Genomic DNA, 20,336 nt, shown 5'->3' on the forward strand with positions numbered 1-20,336 from the left:
TATTCTTTTCCATTATGGTTTATCACAGGATTCTGAATATAGTTCCCTGTGCTATACAGTAGGACCTTGTTTATCCATTCTGTATATACTAGTTTGCATCTGCTAACCGCAAACTCCTACTCCATCCCTCCCCCACCCCCTCCTCCCCCTTGGCAACCACAAGTCTGTTCTCTATGTCTGTGAGTCTGTTTCTGTTTAGTAGGTAAGTTCATTTGTGTCACATTTTAGATTCCACGTATAAGTGGTATCGTATGGTGTTTGTCTTTCTCTTTCTAACTTCACTTAGTATGATAATTAGAGAGAGGTTTTTGATACAGAGTAGGAAGCATCCAGTAGCTGGACATTTCTAAGCTTTATCTTCAAGGTCTTTGAAATAAAACTTTTCAAGTTTTCCCCTGACACACGCCCTGGCTCAGCCTGGGCTATTTCCCATTTCCCTCAGGAAGTAGTTGCCTTTGCTTGTTCTGTGATACCTACCAGATGTGCTTAGCCTACCCCCTCTGTCTTTTCTTGTTTATGTCCTACTATATTACCAGATCATCACATTCCTCTTCCTATTTACACCAGCTTTTTATCTTCCACGTAAGAGTGACCTTGCTTCTTAGAATCTTCCCATATTTTATCTGAACATTCTTTGTAATTCTTACTGCTTATTACCATGTATCCATGTTGCATGTGCACCAGCGTTCCCACTAGTGTGCAGGCACCTAGAGGTAGGACATTTTATGCATCTCCCTTTGTCTGTCCTCCCCTTTGCTTCTTTGCTCCTACTTCTCCTTTAGTACTTTTCTTGAAGTCCATTTCCCCCAGGAAGCCCCCGCTGAACTGGCTGAGTGCTGGTGCCTTTGGCTCGTGGCAGTCGTCATGGTGTGCATGTATTCCTGTGAAAACCACTTGACTCCTCTCTTGGTCCCTGCAGCCTAGAACTCAGTGAAGGTGGGGACCACGCTGTTATGACTCCTTTCCATTCTTAGCGTGTGGCCCAGTACCCAATGCCTGGTGTCCATCAGGGACAGCACTCATGTGCTATAGATAAGGAGACATTGCCTCTATAAAATTGTAGCCCTGAAGATTCAGTGTCAAAGCCACGGTGGGAACCTGCATGCCAGGTTCCTAGACCAGTGTCCTACCTACTAGACTAGACTGTTCTCACCTTGGAGCACAGTCTGAGAAACCTATCCCCTGGGAGCCTTTACTGTTTTTGGGTGTCAGTCTTCCTTGGGCTTGTGCATTTGAGGAGTCTGGGCAAAGGGCTTCTAACCAAAGTGATGAACCAGCCATCCTGGGATTGTAGAGTTGCATCAGGAGTTGTGAGGAACTATTATGATCTAAATCTTTCCGGTTAGTTCACTTTCATTGAGAAAAGACTCCAAAGATCATTGCCTTGAAGTCATTGAAATAGGAACCAGAGAAAATAGACTTAAGTGCAAAATACATCAGAGTTTTAGGGCCAAAAGAACTTTAAAGATTAAGTGGACACAGAGCACCGAGCTGATCTCCCTGTGCTATGCGGCTGCTTCCCACTAGCTATCTATTTTACATTTGGTAGTGTATATATGTCAGTGCCACTCTCTCACTTCATCCCAGCTTACCCTTCCCCCTCCCTGTGTCCTCAAGTCCATTCTCTACGTCTGCATCTTTATTCCTGTCTTGCCTCTAGGTTCTTCATAACCATTTTTTTTTTTTTTTAGATTCCATATATATGTGTTAGCATGCAGTATTTGTTTTTCTCTTTCTGACTTACTTCTCTCTAGAGGGGTGGGATAGGGAGGGTGGGAGGGAGATGCAACAGGGAGGGGATATGGGGATATATGTATACATATAGCTGATTCACTTTGTTATACAGCAGAAACTAACACAACATTGTAAAGCAATTATACTCCAATAAAGATGTTAAAAAAAAAGAAGGTACCAGTAAGCAACATGCAAAAAATAAATAAATTAATTAAAAAAAAAAAAAGATTAAGTGGAAACCTTACAGACCCAGAGTCATTAAATGAATTGACCGAGGTCGCTAGTCAATGGAAAAGCTATTTTAATTCAAGAACTTGAAATCTAATGAACATTTTCACCACAAATGATTGTTTTTGCTCCATTATGAAAAAGGCCCTCCATTTGCAGTTTGAAGAGTCAGAAATTCATTTAAAATTCCTGAGTTTTAATTTCCCCTGGGGAAGAAGAGGCCTGTTTTTTTTTTTTTTACTGTTTAAGTTTGAATTTATTTATTTATTTATTTTTATTTATTTATTTTTAACATTTTTATTGGAGTATAATTGCTTTACAATGGTGTGTTAGTTTCTGCTTTATAACAAAGTGAATCAGTTATACATATACATATGTCCCCATATCTCTTCCCTCTTGCATCTCCCTCCCTCCCACCCTCCCTATCCCACCCCTCTAGGTGGTCACAAAGCACCGAGCTGATCTCCCTGTGCTATGCGGTTGCTTCCCACTAGCTATCTATTTTACGTTTGGTAGTCTATATATGTCCTGTTTTTCGTTGTTCAACCAAATGGCTCAAACAGCATGAAACTCCATGGTAAGTGGCACTCTTGAAGCAGTTGACTTTTTGGATTCTATACTCCCTTTTTCTGTTGACAGTGACCTAATTTTCCTTGGGAAGTGTCCCTCTTCCGTCTTCTCAGCGGTGTGGCCTATTGATTCCCAGCTCCAGGCCTGGCTTTGATGGGCTCAAGCAATCAATATATGCCTGGGTCCTGGACAAGGACCTCCAGGGAGGGACCTGTCTTCTCTCTCTAGCCTCCTGGTTACTGGGGTGCTAGGATGATAATTCTGAGATTGCTGTGCCCATGGTCCCATTGTATGAAGAGCCTTGGGATGTCCACTGAACAGTCAAAGGGATGCGGAGAAAGAGAAAGCAGAGAGGGATTCAGGGTTTTGAGTTTCATCCCTTGGCCAAGGAATCAAGCCATACCTGAAGCTAGAGCTACTATTGGATTGAGAAGTTTTCTTTCTTGTTGAAGACAGTTTGAACTTTCTGGCCCTTGGAACAGCTGTCTCATGAATACAGATGTTTAATAAGAATTTCCTTAATTCCTCTTAATTTAAAGTAAATGTCTTTGAAGACTAGAGTAGACAGTGTGATGTCCCATAGTCCACCTTACTTTAAGAATCACTGGTTTAGTTCCGTAAGGACCTGCCAGACAGGTTTCTCCACCAACAAGATTATAACCCCCCCAGGTTGGGGAGTTTGATGTAAGTCTTGGTCGCGTCTGTATTCTTCTGCAGCACTCGGCACAAGCAGGCACCCAATAACAGTGCATTTAATGGATGAATGCACAAACTTAATTTGTTTCGCACAAGGTTCACAGGAGCTAATGGTAGAAGAGAGAATAATAAAGGAACCAACATTAATTGGCCATCTCATTAATTTGCTGCATAAGTAACACCACTCTGTCAGTTAAAAAATTTCAGTATTTTATGAATTGGATTACATAAGTGATCTATGACTAAATTCTCCTTGAGCACGTTACAAATCAGGCTACAAATATTTTTTGTAGCCACTATCCAAATGCGAGACCCCACCCATCTCCAAAGAAACCATGGCTAACTTGCGGGTATACATTCTCTGCATTTCATTTCATGTTCTACTCACCAAGAGATAATGGGTAGATTTTGTTTTTTTCTTACTTTGACAAAGTCTGTTCACATATGCAGTTGGAGACCGAGGTGTGCTGTGGTCATCTCACACCTGCGCCTGAGAGTTGATTGTGTTCATCTCTTCCCAGGTTTGGTGACTTCATGTGGGTAGCTTGAAACTGGCCATGGAGGGGGTGGAGGACTGTTTGCACCAGGAAATCAGCAGACATTACAAATCAGTTCTGTTTGGAAGCCAGTTTCTAGACTTGTGCTGGCACGCCACTGTTCGGGGGCCATTTGTACACAAGGACGACTCAGACAACATCGCTGTGCACGCCTCCTTGTGCGAATGTGTGAGGACCTGCTCTAGATGACAAAAAGCCCCGTTGCTAAAGCATCCATCGGGCGTGCAGATTTAAATGAAAGAAAACTGCCAGAAGGCGTTTCAAAGTTCCAGTTCAAACTTCCACCAGCAGTTCATGAGGATATTTCCCTGCACAAATCTAGTATCTTGTTTTGTCTGCGTTTCCCTAATCACTTTCCTTTCATGTGTTTATGAGCTATTCTTATTTTCCCTTTTACGAGTTTCCCATTTACAACCTTTGCTGCTTTTTTTGGATAATTTACTCCTTATTGATGTAATTTTGTCTCCTGCCTCCTGCCAAACACAGCTTTGCTCACGATTCCTTGATGTATCGTGTAGAAAATATCTTCTCCTAGTCTGTAGCTTGTCCTTTATCTTTGTTTTAGACAAAGTCATGCTGACCTTTGGAGTCTGATGTTTCAAAGCTTTTGCTTCTCAGCTTAAGTTGAGCTTTCCTGTCAATCCTACAAATAGGGATGTATTCTTCCCAACAATCTATGGTTATAATCAACATTATTCCCAGTTAATAGCTGGGGAAACTGAGGCTTAGGGAGAAACATGGTGGGATTGGGATTTGTATCTGGGTCTGTTTGGCTTCACCATCATTTTCATGTGAGCTGGTGTTCCATGCTGCTAATGGGGTGCAACCTCAGGGGTCCTGTATCAGCAACTCCACACACCTCCCTGCTCACTCAGCCTGCCCTGGATCTCCATCTTGCAATTGGATGTGTTTCACTCACGTAGACTTTCCCTGCCGGGATCTTCTTGTCACACACGTGGTTCCCCTGAGCGGCCCTTAGAACGGTACCAGGTCAGCTCTCCCTACAGATCTCATGTCTGGTCCATAAATAATGTCTCCTTTGCCTCAACAAATTCGGAATGTCTAAGCTTATCCCAATGCATTAACCTCTCTCCTGCTGCATGGAGTGGCCTTAATTTTCTGAGGAGTCAAACATGCACTGGTCCTCTGGTCCCCGAACCGGAGGGGTCTGTATTAAGCTGTTTGGGTTGGCCCTCCGTGCTTGGACGAAAGGAGGTGACACCTCTTTTCTCTCCTCCATTGGAGGTGGTGTAAATAGAGACTGACTTCGTAGCAACAGCTTTCTCCAAACATCTGTATGTTTGTTCTCTCTAAAATCCTTTCTTCCCTCTCTACCTGATGCCACGTCACTCCTCTAATCTAACCGAGGAATTTAGCGTCGTGATTCTCATCCACTCCCTTTGTGAGCCTTGCTTTTGAGCCTAGCCCTTCACATTGGTTTGTAGGGTCCGTTGTGGCCACTGTCAAACTTCAGTTTTAATAGCCCGTAAGATGCCTCTTTTCACCTTTAGGTCATACACTTCCCGCACCCCAAATTAAGTGTGCCGTATTCCCGTCCGTTTCTCTTTTTGTAGCATTTATGATGTCATAACTGAATGATTACTCGAGCATTTCTTTCCCCCCCCTTACCACAGTGTAAGTCCTAGGAGGACAGAAACTTGCTTACTGCCATGACTCACACACCTGCTATCACAGCTTTGTCACTCAGCGCTGAGGTGTAGAGTCCGTGGACTGATGGATGGATGAAAGAATGAGTAGGTGGATGACAAGAATTTCACATCACTTCCAGACCTCATTGAAAGAGGCTTTCCCTTTCATCTGAATTCTGTTTGAAAGCTTCACCTGAGCACACGTTCTCCAGTATTGATTGCCTTGGTTTAGAGCAGTTTGGGTCAATATTGTTAAAGCGCGAGAAAAGTCATGACTCCTGAAAATGAACATTCTTGTTTATCTTCGTTGAAGTCAATGCACTTTGCCTCAGCCTTCTGAAATACGTGCCGGTGGATGACCCATATTTTCATGGATTGGTAGCAATGGCGCTAATAAATTTCTATTGATGTTGCAACTGACTATACCAGGCACTGTGCTACGTATTTTGTAAATACTGTTTTATCAATTCTCATAGCAGTCTTTGGAGAAAAGTATCTCTGTTTCCATTTTCAAAGGAGGAAACCGTCTCAGAGAGTTTATAAATTAGTGGAGTCAAGGAGTTGGGTGTTTCTGAATCATTGCCACAGTTGCAGTGCTAGTTTTGTTTCAAGTGGATAACTCGTTTGATGATTTTTTGTAATGATCAGATGAGAAGGAAATGACTTTTTACAAGATATTAAAAAGTCAGTAGGTTAGAGTCTTTACCCATTTTTTCACACCTAAAAATTATATTTTAAAATTTCACATTCAACAAATATCTTATCAAGCAGATAGTTCCGTTTGAGCCAAAAGGGCCTGTCTTTCACAGAAGACTTGGTCTAACGTAGGAGATTATTCAAACAGTCAAAGCCATTTTTACACCAACTAATATCACAGTACTCAGAGAGATGCCTTGTGTTAGGAGGGCTTGTAATCATGGGTTTGACAAGGTTTAGGGTGATGAGAGAACATTCTCTGGGGAAAGAGATGGGTGAGCAGAAGTTGGCGTGAGCCACAGGGAAGGGAAGGGCCACTCCAGGTAGAAGGAGCGGCATGGGCAAAGGTGATGCAGTGACAAAGGGGGATGGCAGGCCACCGTGGCTGCGGAAGAGTGAACGAGGGAGCCTGGAACGAGATGCGGATAAACAGGGGCAAATTGGCTTTGAGGACTGTATTAGGGCAAAAAAGTGTTTCCTTTATCCTAAAAGGAATGGAAAGATACTGAAGGATTTTGAGCAGGGGAGCAGCTTGATTCTATTTGTGTACTGAAAATATGCTTCCTTGGAAATATTGTAGAGAGACAGACCAGAAGCAAGGTTGAGCAGAACAAAGGCCATTGAGCCGTCCAGGTGAGAAGCCAGGTGAGCCTGGGCAGGTTGGTTGGTGGTTGAGATGGAGAGATGAGGGCTCACACTCAGAAGCTGGAGGGAGACAGTGACTCTCAGATTTCTGGTTTACACGGCAAGGTGGCTCATAGAGCCATTTACTCAGATAAGGAACGCTGGAAGAGAAACCAGCATTTTAGCTTTTTTTTTCCCCCTCTAGTGGTGGTTTGAAACATGTTAAGTATGTGCTGCCTTTGAAAATCCAAACAGAAGATCTCAAGTAGGCGACTGGGCTTCAAGGTCTTGAACGTAGAGGAGAAGTCTGGGTTAGACACATGGATTTCATTGATTGGCTATGTACTGCATTCCGTTTTACGTACAGGACTTGGAGAATGCATAAAATAGGCCAATTTAGTGCTCTCATAGGGCTTACATTCTGGTTGGAAGAGAAGACAGTCAATATGACTCCAGCAGTAACTTAAGTAAAACAAACCATTGTAAGGGAGGTGGGGAGTGACACTGAGGGCAGCAGGGAGGTGACTTTGATAAGGAGGCAGATGAAAGCTGCCCTAGAGTCAAGAGGAAACTAGTGGAACTTGATTTCGCAGAGGCCATGGGAAGAGGATAGTTCAAGGAGGAAGCATTGACTGGCATTGCAGAAAGTTTCTGAGAATTCAAGTACAACGTGCATTAAAACTTTCCTGGACATCTTAGTGACAGCTAGCGCATTCATCATCTTGATAGGAGCTCTTTGGGTGGTGATAAGGGTCCAGAAACTAGATTTTGGGGGCACTGAAGCATGAGTAAAATGATGAAGAAATGGAGACAGCCAGTAGAGGCATTCTTTGGGTAAGCGTTACTGCTCAGGCAATGAGGGAGAGAGAGTGGTAGCCAGGAGGGCCGAGAGTTTTGGCTTTTGTATGTATTTTAGTTCTAACGAGAGAAAGTTGACCTCGCTTAAAAGCCATTGGATATATATGGAATCTTAAAAAAAAGGTTCTGAAGAACCTAGGGGCAGGACAGGAATAAAGATGCAGATGTAGAGAATGGACTTGAGGACACGGGGAGGGGGAAGGGTAAGCTGGGATGAAATGAGAGAGTGGCATGGACATATATACACTACCAAATGTAAAATAGCTAGCTAGTGGGAAGCAGCCACATAGCACAGGGAGATCAGCTCAGTGCTTTGTGACCACCTAGAGGGGTGGGATAGGGAGGGTGGGAGGGAGACGCAAGAGGGAGGAGATGTGGGGATATACGTATGCATATAGCTGATTCACTTTGTTATACAGCAGAAACTAACACACCATTGTAAAGCAATTATACTCCAATAAAGATGTTAAAAAAAAAAGCTGTTGGGAAGGATCTAGTTTAGGAGAAGTTAAATACGTAAAATAAAGAAGGGAAAATCATTACAGTCATTAAAAGTTTACTTTTTCTCAGTCCCAGTCCTATGGCTGCTGAGATGAACTACATGACTGAACCCCAGGAAACTCAAACAGACATTAAATAATGAGGAGGTGAGGTGTGATCGCGAGGCATGTGATGCCGTGGCACCCAGCATGCAGTGGGGGAGGCCGACTCTGCCGGGATGTCCCAGAGGAGAGCTGCCCGCATCTCCTGCCCCCAGCTCATGCCAGGTGGGTGATGGCGGCTGTGGTGCACATCAGCAAGGTTGCACGATCACCTCTGCGCCAAAGTGGAGACGTGCAGAAAAATGAGCCTGAGAGAAGAGGCTGTCTGGTAATTGAATCTAAATCTGCAATAATTGATTCTGAGGACACAGGCCTAGGTGTGCATTGATTTTGGAGCCCACTGGCCAAGCCTTGGCTGACACCCAGGCAGGTGCTGCTACGACTTTCAGATGCTGTTTATAGAATTTGCTCAGACACAAAGACATTGAAACAGCCTTGCAAACAGTCCTTCAGTGCCCCAGTGAGCACCAAGGGAGGGCGTTGAGGGGCAGGAGGAAGAGCCCTGGACTTGGAGGCTGGATTCTAGGTTCCACTGCTAGTTCTGCCCTTGGGCTGGATTCTCCATCTTCTTGAGCCTCCCAGCTCCTATCTGTGAAATGAGTTTACAGAACTGTGTGATTTCCTTTTAGCTAGTAGTCCCCACATTGACGTGTGGATTCTCAGACTTAGGATAGTGGCTCAGATGTAAAAGGAAAATTTGTCTTCCTCACTGAGGACTCAGTTTACCTTTGGAGATAACCAGGCTAATGCTCTACCTAGTACTTTGCCAGAGTCTTATTGAGCACCTGGTTTATTCAAAGCACTCACCTAGGTCACAGGGAAGACGCTCAAATGACCATCCTATTGTCTGTGCTTTCAAGTAGCTTGTAGAACGATGCGGGGTCGGGGGGCACGTGGGTGAGGATAAGGTGATTCCAAGCTGAATAAAGTAGAAGGTGGAATATACATAACAAAGGTGTGAACATGGATAAAGCGCACTGTTAATAAAAATAATGACGCCAATCACTGTCTTATCTAACTTTCACGATAACGCTTCAGAAGAAGAGGTTTTTATGGTTAGTTTACACATGAAGGACATTAGGCTCAAAAAGCATAAGTAATTTGCAAGTGGAAAAATCAAAAACGCTAATTTGAAAAGATGCACGCACCTTAATGTTCATAGCAACACTATTTACAATAGCCAAGAGATGGCAACAACCCAGGTGTCCATGGACAGATGAATGGATGAAGAAAATGTGAGATATATATATATATATATATATATATATATATAATGGAATATTATTCGGCCATAAAAAGAATGAAATTCTGCCATTTGCAGCAATGTGGATGAACCTAGAAAATATTATGCTTAGTGAGATTAGTTAGAGGCAGACAAATACTATACTATATCACTTATATGTGGACTCTAAAAAAAATAATACAAACAAATGTATATAGCAAAACAGAAACAGATTCACAGGTATAGAAAATAAACTACTAGTTACCAGAGGGGAGAGAGAAGGGGAAGGGACAAGATAGGGGTATGGGATTAACAGATACAAACTGTTATATATAAATAGATAACTAACAAAAATATGCTGTATAAAACAAAGGAATTATACCCATTATCTTGTAATAACCTATAATGGAGTATATACTATATGCTATACTTCAATAATTTTTTTTAAGAAGACTAAATGAAAAAATGTAAAAAAAAATTACAAGTGGATGGAGAGTCTGAACTTGAATGCAGATCTGATTTCAGAGCCTGGGCTACTTGTAACTACAATGAATGGGAAAATCTCCATGAAGAGGTGACGTTTGCAAGGAGACACAGGTCTTTGAGATGAGGATGAGGCTATCAATTCATTAAAAAAAAAATTGTGTTCTTTTACGCCAGGCTTCTTGCTAGAAGCTAAGAATGCAGTGGTGAGTGATGTATTCTGCAGGCTCGGAGGAGAGTCACACAGAACCGTAACTGCATGACAGGTGGTCTAAGTCAGCTGCTGCAAACTGCTCTGGGGTCAGGAGAGGGAGCAATGGTCTCTGCCTGGGGCATTGAGAGAATGTCTGAAGAAGGGACAAGACAAGCAGGGTCTATGATGAATGAGAAGAAGAAAGCTTAGTGGGAAAAAGGTCATAGGAAAAAGAATATTCAAAAAATATTTATAGATTACCGACTTTGAGCAAGCACTATGCTAGGACCTCTGAAAATTAGCTATAACATAATTTGTATTAGTTTTATTAGCTTTTATGTCTAATCAGAAATAAACTTGTATTTGACATGGTAGAAGTCACTCTCAGCCAGTAACTCCCTCCCCCAAAAATAATTAAAGTAATTAGAACATTGAAAAGTAGTGTTCATTTTAGCGAGCCATAGACATTGCTTCCTGTGATCTAATTTGGTACTCATGACAATACCATAATTAGAGATTATAGCTGCATTTTACAGAAAGCAAAGTGATGAAAGGAACATCACGTGCTTGTAATAGGGAAAAATCGAGACACTAACCCAGACCTCTTAGCAATGCCCCTCCCCACCAAGTCCCAGTGGCCTAAAAAGTTCTCTGACATTCCTCACGCCATCTTGCCATAGCTCTGTAATTGACCAAACACCCATTGATCACCTGTGATGGGTTATAAGTGCACGATTCAAAAGGTGAAACTATTGGGGGAAATCATGACATTTATTCATGGGAAGAGAATGCTAACGGCCTTCTTGAAGAACAGGGACTGTCTCATGTCCGCAGATCCGTCATGGACCCTGGAATTCTCAATATTTTTGATGAATGGGGTGTAAGTGTGTTGAGGGGGTACAGTCAGGAATGGAGCATCTTCCGAATGCTGAGTGAACGTGTAGGATCCACATTCCCTCTAGGCTGCGACGGTCAGAGAAAGCTGCTGAAGGGGAGAGTGAAGTCGGCCAGGAAGATGGGGAGGGATCAGATCCCAGCTCAGTTCCTCAGGGTCCTACTCCCTGAGGTGTCAGCACCACGTGAGTGGGTGGTTACCAAACACTCCAGCTGTGCTGAGACTGGTCCGGTTGTAGGCTGGAGCTAAGACGTTCAGATCAAGAAATATCTCAGAGTTGGGTCAGGGCATGGGGTAGACACCCTTGTGTCCTGCATTTGCTGTGTGGGAAGTTGAAGGTCAATTACTAGGTTCAGCCACTGCCAGGTCTGAGTCAGGGGGACCCATCAGAGTCTAGGACTCTAAGGCATGCAGACCAACTTTGAGAGCCTGGGGGTATCTAGTGATGGAGATGGTTTGTGTCGGAGAGAGGAGAGCTGGCCCTGGGGTAATTTCCAGGTCCACGCACAGATGCTTCTGTGGCACTTGCTGCAGATGCACAGCAGAAGGAAAAGATGCTGATGCAGGGAAGGGGGCAGTAGCGGCTGCAAGGCCACCCGTGTCCTGGAGGACGGGCGCTCAGGTTCCTCTGGGCTGACACTGAGTTTAGGGGGAGAAGGAGTGAGACGAAAGCATGGGACTCTGAGAAGCAAAAAAATAACTCCTCTAGCTGCGGGGACAGGTCTCAGCGGAGAGGCTGGGCTGACCTGCACGTGGTTTGGAGAAAACATGTTCATTTTAACGAGGGGCGACGTTCAGCCAGTGCATCTGGTAGGAGCAGTTGTCAGGGTAGCCACTGCCCTCAAATGCCTAAGCTGCCCCCCCTCCACTGGCCAGTTAGCCTGGTCCCTCTCCCAAACCCTCGCGTTCCCTGTAGTCCATAAATAAAGGATTTGTGCCTGGTACAGCAGATGGCCCACAGGACCCTGCTCGTCCCTGTGCCTGGCACGCATTCTGATTGGTTGGTACCTGTGCTAACCATTTGGGGTATGTGCCCTAACAGACAGGGGTGTAATAGAGGAAGGTGAGGCATTGGAGGAGAGGCCAGGTGAGAATGGCCGTGACTAGGGGGAGCTCCCCTCATTCATGGCTTGGGGAGGGGACAGTGGTGGCTTCAGCTCTTGGAGAGAGTTGGGGCCTGGGGCGCAGCTCTCTCTCTGGACTGGTCAGTCTTGGCTCAGCCATGGTCATGGGGCTGATCTTTTGGAGGGGACTTCCATCTCCGTGGAAGAGAAAGGCAGAGTGACCACCTGTTCTTACCTACTCAGCAGTGCCTCTCGGCACTCCCGGATATTTTCCTAGCAAGTCACAACTGCCTCCTACATTCTGTGGTCTCCCATTAAGGCCAAGGTCGCCTTGGGCTGGAGAAGGGCTCTGTGCTCCTTGGAACATGCCAGGCCCATGACTGGGCGGGGATGCTGCAGCTCTTACAAAGATTTGATTAGCTGCAATCGTGCTATACTTAGTTCTCCTTGGGAAGCATATGGCCGAGGCAGATGGCTCGGAAAAGTCTGAATCACATAAACAGGGCTCTTTGCCTCCCATTTGCTGGGTCTGATGACTTTTTAACAGAATGGGTTTCAGAATTAGAAGGTGGAGCCTTGGTTATACCCCTCTCAGAAAACCCCAGGCTGTATGTTTCAGGCATACTTAGCACTGGCTGTTTGTAAGGGAACAGGATAGGTGTGGATTCCGGGTCATCTTGAGGACATAGCAGCAAACAGATCCCTAGCAGCAAGCTGCTTGAGCCCAGATTCAGTTCACTTCCACAAATGTTTATTAAACATTGTTGCCAAATTCTCAGTGATGGGACGACTTGGAGCCTTGGAGCCTTGGTCAGTCATGCGTTTTATAAATATTTGCCTGACCTAGACTTCAGGAAAAGACCTGGCTCTGTGCTAAACCCTCACCTGGGCTACAGCTTCCAAACTGTTCATTTAGGGCCAATTCAACCATAGTAGATAATTTAGATTTTATTCTAAATGCAATGGGGGCAGGGCAGTGATGAAGTCTGGTTTATATTTTATATGAATAGACTAAAGAGTAGTAACAGTAGAAGTAGAAATAAAGTTTTCCATATTCTCTATTGAGAGAAGAATATGAAGTGACCCAGAAGGGATTCATCAGAACCGCATTTTGAATGTAAACCCACAGGATTTATGGAGGATTGGGTGAGAGGGTAAGGGAGAAAGAGGAATCAAAGATGACCAGGAAGGGCTTCCCTGGTGGCGCAGTGGTTGAGAATCCGCCTGCCAATTCAGGGGACACAGGTTCGAGCCCTGGTCTGGGAAGATCCCACATGCCACGGAGCAACTAGGCCCGTGAGCCACAATTACTGAGCCTGCACGTCTGGAGCCTGTGCTCCGCAACAAGAGAGGCCGCGACAGTGAGAGGCCTGCGCACTGCAATGAAGAGTGGCCCCCGCTCACCGCAACTGGAGAAAGCCCTTGTACAGAAACGAAGACCCAACACAGCCAAAAATAAATAAATAAATTAAAGAAAAAATCACCTAGGCCAAGCCCTAAAAAAAAAAAAAAAAGATGGCCAGGAAGTATTTTACTCTTTGTGGTTGAGAGATTGGAGGAGGGTGCTTGCTTCGGCAGCACATATGCAGAAATTGGAACGACATTAGCATGGCCCTTGCGCAAAGATGACACGCAAATTCATGAAGCGTTCCATGTTTTTGATTCACTTTGTTATAAAGCAGAAACTACGTTATAAAGCAGAAACTAACACACCATTGTAAAGCAATTATACTCCAATAAAGATGTTAAAAAAATTTTGTAATACCTAAAAGCAACAGGAGACTGAACAACAACAAAATTAGCCAAAAAAGAAAGAGTACTGTAAGAATGATAATGTAAAAAAAAATGATATAAAAATGAGGACCATTTTTTTCTTCCATTATTTACCAATAATAAAATAACAAGAAGTACTTGATTAAAAAAAAGAAAAGAGAGAGATTGGGGGAGGGACACAACCAAAGGTTCTGTATTGGGTATGTAAGTTTATGGTGTGGATTTGACATCAAAGGAGTAATGTCGAGCGCGCGAGGGATCAGGTCCACTCAGGAGAGAGGTGCAGCTGGAGTCCGGCATCTGAGGGTTCGCAGCTTGTGAGTGGCGTATAAAGTCTTGGAAACAGCAAGACTTAGATGGAGGTCTCCAACACAGAGGCGGGAAGGGCAGGAGGAGCCATCCCGGGGGGAGCAGGGAGAGGAGAGGGAAAGCATGAACTTAGCTACTTTCCATCAGCAGCCAGGTGGGGAGGGGGAAGGGGAAGCTGGGACGAAGTGAGAGAATGGCATGGACATATATACACTACCAAATGTGAAATAGATGGCTAGTGGGAGGCAGCCGCATAGCACAGGGAGATCAGCTCCGTGCTTTGTGACCACCTAGAGGGGTGGGATAGGGAGGGTGGGAGGGAGGCGCAAGAGGGAGGGGATATGGGAATATATGTATATGTATAGCTGATTTCGCTTTGTTATACAGCAGAAACTAACACACCATTGTAAAGCAATTATACTCCAATAAAGATGTTAAAAAAATAAAATTAAGATATACAGTGTAAAAAAGAAAAACAAACAAAAAACAAAAACAAACCAACAGAAAAATAAGGAATCTTCTTCTTGCCACCCTGGTGAGTCAAATCATTATTGCCATTTTCGTCTGTGAATGAACTAAGGCTGGGAGAGTTAACATCTCACTCGAAGACTCCCAGCTATAAACAGGGAGATTGCTGAAACTCTGTCTTTCCAGGCAGTGCCCACTGCCCTGCTCCAAGCCCGCTGTCTTCCCAGGATCAAGAAACAATCGAGGATTCCCTTTCCACTTCCCTCGAGAGTCCTGCTAGCAGCTGCTAGAATTCCATTGCGGATAACGTTTCATCGTCACCACAGCTGCCCGCTTCTCCCCATCCAGCAGTATATCACTGCCGTTTCTCTGAGAGCACCTGTTAAATGTTAGACTCTGTGCCCGGTACACTCCTAGGTCATCTCATTCAACCCTCCCAACCCTTGAACTCGCATCCCCAGGTCACAGGGGGGGAAACCGAGGTTCAGACCAGGTAAGTTCCCTGTTCACAGGTGCACGGTGTACAAATGGCAGAGCCCGGAGGAAATCCATGTCTGAACTCCAATCCATTTCTTGTCCTTACAAAAGCGTGAGGGGCAAGGCCATGGACTGGACTCTAATTAGAATACAAATGGAAACACCTGAGACTGCACGGGGGTTAGGACCCCAGTCTTGGGTGACTGGAGTGTGTTAGAGGCGGGCCTCTGGCCTTTTACTTTTGAAATTACATAGCAGTGCACATTATTGGCTAATAAAGTGTTACCAAGTGCTAGCCTGACTGGGCTCATTCTAATAGGTAGGTGAAAAGGGTTTATAATTAAGTAATGAAGGCCACTCAGTGTTGATGGGAGGCTGCTCACGGCTAAATTACATCAGCAGCCCTTGTTCATTTTCAGGAATTTAAAGGGTATTTTTTTCTTTCCTGTATTCTTTGGTTTAGTTTCCCTCCTTCTGCAAGTAAGAATTTCTGCCAGGCCACGGTCTCTGCTTTGTAACTTGAGTTTTCTTGCAGACTAAGGTAGGAGTCAGACATCCTGGGAACTGGAGCTTCCCCCCAACGTAGGGAACCTTCCAAAAATCATCCCTTTGTATCCCTGCCTTCATTAATAACTAATTAATTGATTGATTCAGTGCATATTTGAGTGAGAATAATACGTAAGGCCTGCTGTTCCATCATGCTAGGACTTCAGTTCTTTTTCTGTGAAACAGAAGTGATGGAGTAATGTGAGTGCGGTGAGGAGAGATAAAAGTTGGGAAGTATTGCACTGAACATTGCAGGCTAGTCCTTATCGCTGCTGTACCATCACCAGTGACTGGTATTATGTCTAACATTGTCTGTGGGGTCGTTTAATTAAATAATAAATGAGTAAACAAACTCAGAGATGAAAGAATGAAAAGAAGCACATGATTTGGAGTCACCATTCTACCATCTACTATTGATACATTTGCTGCAGAGGATGTAACTTAACCTAATGATCCTGAATTCCCTCATGAGGGAAGTGAAGACTCTCATACCCAAGGTCAAGTGAGATAAGGAATATAAAGTGCCTGGAACTCAGACCAACGAATCCCAGGCTAACTTTTGTAGAGCAGCGTGAAATGAGCAAAACGGTTTGGAGTCTGTTGCATCTTACAGAGAAGTGACTTTTTCAAACCATAGAGTTATAAGTAACAACATCTGCGCCCAAACCCAGTTTGTTGTACATAATTTGCCCCCTCAATTAAAAGTGTTAAAGTAGCCTATATAAGATGTTTCAAATAATGCAACGTATCTGGAAAGATGAGAAATTCGTTCAGACAAGGAGAAGTCTGTGGAGGTGAACAACTAAGGGACTACTCATCCCTGTTCCACGGATAGATGTTCCAGACAGGAGCACCCCACAAGGAACCCTATGATTGTTTTTGTTTTGTTTTCGATTTACTCTGTTTTATTGAAGTATAGTTGATTTACAATGTCGTGTTAATTTCTGCTGTACAACAAAGTGATTCAGTTTATATGTGTGTGTGTGTGTGTATATATCTATGTATACATACATACATACATTCTTTTTCGTATTCTTTTCCATTTGGTTTATCACAGGATATTGAATATAGTTCCCTGTACCATACAATAGGACCTTGTTGTTTATCCATTCTATATACAATAGTTTGCATCTGCCAGTTCCAAACTCCCAGTACATCCCTTCCCCACTCCCCCTCCCCCTTAGCAACCACAGGTCTGTTCTCTATGAAGGAACCCTATGATTGTTGATTACTGAATCTGGGTTTTTTTTTTTTTTGCCTATGACTTGATGCATAGCAGGTGATTCATAAGAATTCAATGAATGAATTAATATATTTTATAGCAAAACCCATAGAAACATATTAATCTGGAGTTATGGTTAAGGCTTACACTCATCTCTGTGGGCACTAAAACAAAATATTCAATATTCCATGTACAGAAGGGTCAAGTAGAAAGTAAGAAAAACATTTGCTTTCTTTCAGATGGCAATAAAAATGACAACTAAAATGCAGCCCTTTATTGATGTATCATCCATCTGATACGCTTCAAAAATTGAAGGTGCCAGTATGTTCACAACTCTTGGGATATTCCACAAATGGGCTTGTGTCTCTAAATGCCCTGTTGGCAGACGTGCCAGCGTGCCTCGCCCGTCTCAAATTGTCCAAGAAGCTCTGAGATTCCACAGTGGACCAGGGTCCTTTTCTGAATGCCAGGCTAGGAGAAAACTGGGTTGCTTGGTCCCTTGCTCTGGGCTGCTTGTGGCCGTGCCAGAGCTCCGTTGAAGGTGATTCTCTAGAGTTCTGAGAAGGCTCGTCCTCTCAATGGTGAACTTGCTTCCACAAGCATCTCTACGGACCTCGTGGGCACAAGCCTCGGAACCCCAATGGCATTGCTGTACAAAGCACAGCCTTTGTGCCAGGATAGATGGGTCCACAGGGCTTTTCAGGTCCCGATGTAACAAAATCAACCTGCTGCTTATAAACCCCTTGCCCGTGGGCAACATCCAGAGGCATCATTTCAGGCCCCAGCTTTCTTCAAAGTCCTTCTACTTCCAGGAACAAGTTTTCCACGCCTGATCCACACAGTATGTTAATACCTCCTACATCAGGAAAAGTGTGTCCCAGTGTAACAGACCTCCCCAACTTCCAAACTCCAGAAAAAGTCATCAAGATCTTGGTCTCTTTGCTCCCACAATTTCCTCCTGTCTCGAAGCAGACTGTTCCACTTGTACTCCTGTGATAGGGTCTCCGGGGAAGGTAGCCGCCTTGATGGAATCACAGAAGGTCATGCCACACCTCTCTGCCCTGGCAGTGAACGTGCAGTGGCCTTACCAGTCTGACAAAGCTTACGTGATACTGAAGGTCACTCTGCTCATTCCCTGGAAAAACAGTGAACACCTGCTTCAGGTGGCTTTTCTCTTCTGCCTACTCTTTGAAACAGTTAGAAACAATAATAAACCTTGGCTTCAAGGTGACTTTCTGTCCTTCCTGTTCCTAGAAGTAGCCAGACAATTATCTAGTTTAAAGAGTCATCATCATTATCATCTTCATCTTACCAGGAAATCTGCTTGGGTTTTGAGAATTTCACAGTTACACATACACCTCTTTAGCTCTCATCTCATCTGAGCCTGACATTCATCACGTAAAATAAGCTGGGCGTGACTCGTGCTTCACTTAAGCTCCTATTTACTGTCCTGCCCAAGACCCCATAGCGAGAAAGTAGTGGGGCAAGTCTAGGACACCTGTTTTTGCTTTGCTGAAGGAGATCCTGTTCTAAACCATAGAAACTCCAAGGTTCTGACCTTGAGTTGCTCATAATCTGATTTGGCTTTTTCAACTTCCATGAACTCTAATGTTTTGGAAGGTTCTCCCATATGAATGTGGCCTGGGTTTGAAGAAATGCTGTGATAGCTTCTTAGAATCTTTGTTTTCGAATAGCCCAGACCTCACCCAGCCATCCTCAGGCCTGGAGGGCTGGAAGGGGTCCCCCAGAGTTTTGACTGCTTAGCACAGACCTGATTCTCTGGGGAGCTCCTGTGTACTGGCAGAGCCACGACTATGTTCCCAGAGCGGGAGTGAGATTCAGTCTACAAGTCAATGCCCGTGAGAGCTCCCTGGCTTGGACTCTGGGGTGGAGGGTCCATGTCAGAGAAGCAGCACCTGTGCTTTGTAATCTGCGCTCACGGAGCCCGCTGGGGGCTCTCAGCAGAGGGAAGGTAACTCGAGTTGTAAGCATTTAGAGGCACATAGATATGCAAAGTATTGGTATCACTCATTTGGGGGGAAAGAAGCAGCAGAACCTAGAAGTTTTTTTACTCTTGCTTTCTGGTTTGAAGTTCCAGATTAAACTGTTTGGACAATGGGAGCCATTGAAGAGCTCCTCTCTCTCATCTGCTCTGCTCCCTTTTTCCTACTCCCCTCCTCTTCCTTCTATCCCCTTCTCTTGCCCCTCCCACCTTCTTTCCATCAGACTTGTTTTCCCTCAAAGCTCTAACTCTCCTTTCAGATACTCATCCATGGTATCAACCCTGACACCTACGAAAGAAGACAGATATTTAGGAAGACTAATCTACACCTTCTCATTGGACCACTGGTCTGGTCTCCAAACAATAAGTAAAAACAGTCTAAAGATAATCTCGAGGTCTATCCATGTTGCTGCAAATGGCATCATTTCATTCTTTTTTAATGGCTGAGTAATATTTCATTATATATATATGTATATATAATATATATATATATATATATATATATATATATATATATATATATACACCACATCTTCTTTATCCATTCCTCTGTCAGTGGACATTTAGGTTGTTTCTGTGATTGGCTATTGTAAATAGTGAAGTAAGTCAGACAGGTAAAGACAAATATATAATATCACTCATATGTGGAATCTAATTAAAAATGATATAAATGAACTTATTTACAAAACAGAAACAGACTCACAGATTTCAAAAACTTATGGTTACCAAAGGGGAAACAAAGGGGGGGATAAATTAGGAGCTTGGGATTAATTTACACACACTACTATATATAGAATGGATAACCAGTGGGAGCCTACAGTATAGCACAAGGAACTCAATGTTCTGTAATAACCTATATGGGAAAAGAATCTGAAAAAGAAGGAATGTATGTGTATATATGACTGAATCACTTTGCTATACACCTGAAACTAACACAACATTGTAAATCAACCATACTCCAATAACATTAAGAAAAAAAAAGTGTCAGAATATTTGAAATAACACTTGGGATATACCAAGACATGTTCTTTTCACCAATGTAAAATTACAAAAGGATAAAACAAACAAACAAAAAAAGATGAGTTTGTGATTTCAACAACAAAAAAGTCTAAAGAGAAAAGTGGCTTTTTACCCCACTGCTAGGAAGCGGCAGCCTCCCAAGGTATGAGCAAGGTCTTTCAGAGTAGAGACAGCAGGCACTGCCCTCACCTCTAGGTGCCCAGAACCTGGTGCATAAGAGGGTGAGGAGAACAAGGTGTGAACGAACGCCCTCTGTCTGCCAAGGAAGGTCCTGCAAATGAGCCAGTCATAGAAAGTTCAGGAAGTGGCCTTGCTGAGGGGAAGAAAGGAAGTTTTCCTTCACAATGTCAGGAAAAGAGCCAGGATAATGAGCAAGGTGTCCAAGTGTGGGCTGTCATTGTTGAAGAAGGGAGAATCCCAGTGGGAACAAAGCAGGCAGGTGCTGTCT

General features: G+C 43.8%; 1 protein-coding gene and 1 pseudogene across 1 annotated transcript in view; both read left to right on the top strand.

Annotated features, from left to right (window-relative positions):
• FAM135B (family with sequence similarity 135 member B) overlaps nt 1-20,336 on the top strand; it is a 273,737-nt gene that overhangs the window by 156,055 nt on the left and 97,346 nt on the right. The window lies entirely within an intron of this gene.
• On the top strand, nt 13,634-13,731 carry LOC114238682 (U6 spliceosomal RNA; annotated as a pseudogene).

This window comes from Balaenoptera acutorostrata, chromosome 17, assembly GCF_949987535.1.
Source record: "Balaenoptera acutorostrata chromosome 17, mBalAcu1.1, whole genome shotgun sequence".
Classification (NCBI taxonomy): Eukaryota; Metazoa; Chordata; class Mammalia; order Artiodactyla; family Balaenopteridae; genus Balaenoptera; species Balaenoptera acutorostrata.